The following is a 7,105-nucleotide window of genomic DNA, read 5'->3' on the forward strand; positions in this document are numbered from 1 at the left end:
TTCATTAGCTGGTTAAGCCTAGTCATTTTTTCTTCTATCTCTATTTGCTCTTGTACTTTTATCCCTACCTCCAACTGACCTTGCTTGTGATTTTTAAGAGAGTCAGACACATCAACTCTGGGTTTTAGAGCATCTTGATTTATAGTGCATCCTGATTCAGTGGTTTTTACTATTGGAAATAGGGTAATGATGTGCAATTCAAAAGCATTTTGATAAAAACATGACTTTCCTAAGATGTGTGCTGTTTTCTTGTTGAAAATCAGAAGGTAAAATCCATATTGATATTAAACTTGAGAATTTGGGGTTGTGATCCTTTAGCATGATAATAGTTTTGCCAGTTAAGTTAAAAAAAAAGTTTTTTTCAGTCTTTCTTTTAGCCAAGATGAGTGATAAATCAGACTTATCTGAAGTGGAGAAGTTTGACAAGTAAAAACTGAAGAAAACTAATACTGAAGAAAAAAAAATACTCTCCCCTCAAAGGAAAGTAAGTCATGTGGCAATGTGGGGGAGTGGCTCTAGTGAAGAAAAGCATTGGTGAGCATTCACAGGTTCAGTAAATAAACTCTCCTAGTAAATTTTGCCACAGAGTAAGTAATAATTAAGTACACTGAATTTAATGCAGCAAATAAAAATATCAAATTGTCTAAGTACCTGGCTTTTATAAATGGTTTTTACATGATAAACTCAAGAAGTAATAGGGGAATAAAAAACTATTTTCTTGTTGGAAAATCACTAAAAATCACATTGCAATCAATTTTGGAATATTATACTTAGCACTCAAAAAGTCTTAGTTTTGTCACTCATATGGTTGTTTGGAATTTTCTGCATCTAACAACTTAGTTCCATGATCTCATTTCTGAAGAACTATATAAGCTCTGCAGTTTTGGCTTTCTGTACCTGACAATGAGGCAGAGAACAAGTTTAGATATTCAGTTCACTCAGGGCTTCCAGACTCGAGGGATCGGTTTTGCCTTTGAGATTTACAGCCTGATGGAGAAACTCTAAGCGTATTCACAAAACTGAGGGACACTTTCTGTCATGTTTCTGTTATTCAATAGTTTCTAAGTTAATCAAAATTGTCTGAAAGGGTATAATTTCCTAACTATATCAGTTCAGTTCAGTCACTCCGTCATGTCCAACTCTTTGCGACCCCATGAATTGCAGCACGCCAGGCCTCCCTGTCCATCACCAACTCCTGGAGTTCACTCAAATTCATGCCATCGAGTCAGTGATGCCATCCAGCCATCTCATCCTCTGTCATCCCCTTCTCCTGCCCCCAATCCCTCCCAGCATCAGAGTCTTTTCCAATGAGTCAACTCTTCGCATCAGGTGGCCAAAGTATTGGAATTTCAGCTTTAGCATCAGTCGTTCCAAAGAACACCCAGGACTGATCTCCTTTAGAATGGACTGGTTGGATCTCCTTGCAGTCCAAGGGACTGTCAAGAGTCTTCTCAACACCACAGTTCAAAAGCATCAATTCTGTGCTCAGCTTTCTTCACAGTCCAACTCTTACATCCATACATGATCACTGGAAAAACCATAGACTTGACTAGACGGACCTTTGTTGGCAAAGTAATGTCTCTGCTTTTGAATATGCTATCTAGGTTGGTCATAACTTGCCTTCCAAGGAGTAAGCATCTTTTAATTTCATGGCTGCAGTCACCATCTGCAGTGATTTTGGAGCCCAAAAAAATAAAGTCTGACACCGTTTCCACTGTTTCCTCATCTATTTCCCATGAAGTGATGGGACCAGATGCCATGATCTTAGTTTTCTGAATGTTGAGCTTTATGCCAACTTTTTCAGTCTCCTCTTTCACTTTCATCAAGACGAGTCACATGGAAAAGGCTCTTCTCTGTCCAGGTGAGGTGGTCATGACTTGCTTTTTTCCATAGTTGGAGTCACAGAATTTGAGAACCTTGGAAGAGGAGGTCATATTGACTAGTATTCTTATCTCGAAGATGAGGAAATGAAAACCTGGTAAATAAGGATTGGGATTTAATATTACTCAGCCATTAAAAAGAATACATTTGAATCAGTTCTGTGAGGTGGATGAAACTGGAACCTGTTATACAGAGTGACGTAAGCCAGAAAGAAAAACACCAATACAGTATACTAATGCATATATATATGGAATTTAGAAAGATGGTGGAAATGATAACCCTATATGCGAGACAGCAAAAGAGACACAGATGTATAGAGCAGTCTTTTGGACTCTGTGAGAGAAGGTGAGGGTGGGATGATTTGAGAGAATAGAATTGAAACATGTATATTATCATATGTGAAACAGATCACCAGTCCAGGTTCGATGCATGAGACAGGGTGCTCAGGGCTGGTGCACTGGGATGACTCTGAGGGATGGGATGGGGAGGGTGATAGGAGGGCGGTTCATGATGGGGAACACATGTACATCCATGGCTAATTCATGTCAATGTATGGCAAAACCGCTACAATATTGTAAAGTAATTAGCCTCCAATTAAATAAATTAAAAAAAATAAACTGTATTCTCTTGTTTTCTGAAAGTGTTTTTCAATTTAATGAGAGGAGACCCCCAAGCCTGGGATTAGATAGAGAAGGGGGCAAGAGACACTTACTAACACCCACTTTGCTGAGCACATCACCTCTTCTGTTGAACATCATCTCAGAAATCTAATATCTTCTGATGAGCTGCAGCACTGAACCTCTGGTCTATTTCTTGTCTTGAACAGAATCCACTGTCTTATGAATCAATCATTTTTGGTGTTCATGGTGAGAACAAGGAATACATGTAAATGGGAGTGACCCAATCCCTGCCCATATGCAGTATTTTATCACTTTCAGTTTATAAAAACCAGTCACTTATAATCCCACCAATTAGAGGCATTAGCATTTGGGTGCCTAATCACCCATACTCTGGTATACTACAGACACAACTTAGGGCTATTGTGAGTTTGGTTCCAGACCACTGCAATAAAGCAAATATTGCAATAGAATGAGTCACACAAAGTTTTTGGTTTCCCAGTGCATATGTTATATTTATGTTTAAGTTATGTTTACACTATACAATCAACCCTTGAACAACATGAGTTTGAATTGCGAGTCTGCTTACACACAGATTTTTTTCAATAAATATGTGGGGAAAATGTTTTAAGATTTGCCATAATTTGAGAAACTCACAAACCACATAACATAGAAATATAAAAAAAATTTTTAATTCACTATATCTTGAATGAATTAAAATATGTGTAAATATAATGTAGAATATATGTTTTAATCAACTGTTATCAGCAAGGCTTCCAGTCCACAGTAGGCTATTTTTAGTTAAGTTTTGGGGGAATCAAAAGTTATACATGGATTTCTGACTGTGCAGGGGTTAGTGCCCCTAATTCCTGCATGTTTCAAAGGACAATTATATCGTAGTCTATTAAGTGTGCAATAGCATTATGTCTAAAAAGCAATGTACATACCTTAAGTAAAAAAACCCACTTTATTGCTAAAAAATGTTAGTCACCATCTGAGCCTTCAGTGAGCCATAATCTTTTTTCTGGTGGAGAGTTTGAAATATTGCAAGAATTACTGTAATGTGCAGGGAAATGAAGTGAACCAATTACCAAGGTGCGACACAGATACAAAGTGAGCAAATGCTGTTGGAAAAACATGGGGGTAACATACTGTCTTACACAAAGTTGCCACAAACCTTCAATCTGCAGAAATAAAAAATTACAGCATCAAAAAACCCAGCACAATACAGTGAAGCACAATAAAATGAGGTACGTCTGTATGTATCTTTTCCTACAAGAAAGGGATTATGCCGTTCAGACCTATTTGAAACATCATGTTATCTTGCCACTCCTTTCTTTTTTAAAAATTAATTAATTTATTTTAATTGGGGGCTAACTACTTTACAATATTGTAGTGGCTTTTGCCATATATCGACACGAATCAGCCACGGGTATACACGTGTCCCCCATCCTGAACCCCCTCCCACCTCCCTCACCATCCCATCCCTCAGGGTCGTCCCAGTGCACCGGCCCTGAGTGCCCTGTCTCATGCATCGAACCTGGACTGGCAATCTATTTCACATATGGTAATATACACATTTCAATGCTATTCTTTCAAATCATCCTACCCTCACCTTCTCCCACAGAGTCCAAAAGTCTGTTTTTTTATCTCTGTGTCCCTTTTGCTGTCTTGCATATAAGGTCATCATTACTATCTTGCTAAATTCCATATATAAATTAATATACTGTATTGGCTTACCACTCCTTTCTAATGGACTACCCTCCAAGGGAGCTGGAAGCTGTTTTCTATGCTAGAGCATAAACTTCCACAAGGAAAACAGTAGATATCATAGGTCTTAGTGTTGCTGGAGGATTTGAGACTTGGAAGAAACCATGTTGGCCACCAAGACTTAACCTCTTGCTTGAAATAATTATCCTATAGAGTTGTTCAGTCCCTTGTGGTGACCTGCTGCTTATACTGTGCCCAAATCTGCCTCCCTCTAGCTTCGATCAAATAGACCTAGGACAATATGCTGGAGACTCACACAGCAGGTAATCTCTGCTTCAGTGTTTGAAGATAGATATTGTGTGCCTGCTCCTGTACCTCTAAGTCTTCTCCTAATGACATTTCTCAGATCCTTTGGACCCAAGTTGCATGCATGGGGAACAACCCTGGTTGCCAATATGCTCAAATTTGCTTATCAGATCTCTTTGGATCCTAATCCCTTCACACAACACATTACTCTCCTTCTAGTACTGCCTCTTGCAAATTTGAGAAAGATACTGTATATCCATGATAAATTGAGCAAACTCTGCATTTGTGCATTAATCACAGATTAGGCCCATTTCAAAGGGCTTAAAGGAAAGCACGAGCATTGTCAGCTAAGCTGGGGTTGGAAAATAACTCCCATTGTTCAGCTGCATCTGATAAACATTCATTTCATTAATGTACTGATTCTACCCTGGGCAGTTTAAGTACTAAATTGAGGGGGAGCAGATGAGAGGTGTATGGCAGGAGATGAAAAACCTGGAGCTTCTAAGTGAATACTCATACAAATATGAGAAAAATGATTGCCAAAATGGAGTAGTTTTACCCTGCCTTTCTTAAGTATATAATATGGGGTACTCTTCTAGTTACTAGATTTACTTGCCTACCCAAGTGTGATAATGTTTTCCCAGTAAGTTCACTATAAGCATTGAGATTTAGGGCCTGAATCAGTTTATTAATTTATTAATTACAAAATTGAAGGAATGGTGTCATCCAGATTGCAATATACATCATTCCTGACTTCCATCCCCCTCACAAGAAGACCCGCTAGCAATCATCCATAGCCAAGACGGCACTGTGAAAATCCCAGAACATAGGAATGAGGGATGAGGTTGAAGTCTCCCTTGGACCACAGAGACTGAGAAGCACTGCATATTAGAAAGGCGAGAGGAGCAACTACACTCTGATCACATTGCCTCTCTCTCAAGCTGATAAAGTGCTGCACCAAGAGGGACCTCTTGGACTTACAATTTCTCCACTGTGAAAAATAACAAAAAGGTGGATGTTCAGCTTCTCAGTGTTGTACGAAATTTCCCAGGAAGCTCACAGGGGTTGCACCTCACAGGGATCACTGGGAAAATCTGCAGGGCTTGACCAATGGGGGACAAATAGAGATGGAAAAGGGGAGCAGCGTTTTCAAAGATTAGCACTCAGATCTAGGCAGACTGCAATCTTGCTAACAATGGTGATGGAACAGACATCCTGGCCAGTAACTCTGCCCATCTGTAGAGCTAAACTGGTGGCCACATCTAGCAAAGTACTTTAGTTGGCATTTCTGCCTGACTTTGGTCCTCAGCCAATGAACCACATGGGCTGTGGAACCCTTTTTATGGGCAGAGAAATAAATGCACAGCCCTACCCAACTGCTGAGTATAACCTCTAGTCCTACCTGACCAGAAAGTCTGGCCAGAGAATCCAGCCAGCAACGGGGCCCATCTTACACCTTGTCTTACAGCCCTGCTTGGACACAGAGTCAAGTATGGGTCAACACACAAAAATAAATACATGATACACCACATTAACAAAATGAAGGATAAAAATCACATAATCATCTCAATAGATGCATAAAAGCATTAAAAAACTCAAATCTTTTTCAAGATAAAAACTCTCAACAAATTAGGTATGGAATAAATGTAACTCAACATAATAAAGACCATATTTAACAAGCCCACAGCTAGCATCATACTCAATGGTGTAAAGCTGAAAGCTTTTCCATAAGATAAGGAACAAGACAGGCTGCACACTCTCATCATTGTACTGGAAGCTTTAGCTAATGCACGACAAGGAAAAAATAGTAGGCATACAGATTGGGGAAAAGACATAAAACTATCTTTTGTTCATACATGATAATAATATATGCACAAAATCTGAAGGAATCAACAAACTCCTAAACAAGTGATTTTAGTAAGACTGCAGGATATAAATACATATGAATCAACTGCTTTCCTATATATCCCAATGGGGTAGCAAAGAGTCAGACATGACTGAACAGTCTGGAAGTCTTGGAAGACAGTTTCTTCTAAACTAAACCTACTTATACTATATCATCCAGTAAACATATGCCTTGGTATTTACCCAAAGAAGTTGAAAAAAATATTACACACAAAACTCTGCACATGAATGTTGATAGCAAATGTATTAATAATTGCCATAACTTGGAAACAACCATGATGGCCTTCAGTTGGTGAAAGGATAAATGCACTTTGGTATATCTAGACAATGGAATATTATTCACAGCTAAAAACTAATGAGCTATCAAGCCATGGAAAGAAATGGATGGAACTCAAATCCATATTACTAAGTAAAAGAAGTCAGTCTGAAAAGACTAATTGCTAGGTAATTCCAACTATATGACACTCTGGAAAAGGCAAAACTATGGAGACAATAAAAGATCAATGGCTGCCAGGGATTAGGTGGTAGAGAGGGATCCTGTGAAACACAGAGGATTTTTAGGGTGAAACTACTTTGTATGATATTATATTGGGGGGTACATGTTGATATTGTTATTGTTGTTTAGTCGCTAAGTCATGTCTGACTCTTGTGACCCCATGGACTGTATCTCACCTTGTACAAAACCA

Source organism: Bos mutus, chromosome X (genome assembly GCF_027580195.1).
Source record: "Bos mutus isolate GX-2022 chromosome X, NWIPB_WYAK_1.1, whole genome shotgun sequence".
Taxonomy (NCBI): Eukaryota; Metazoa; Chordata; class Mammalia; order Artiodactyla; family Bovidae; genus Bos; species Bos mutus.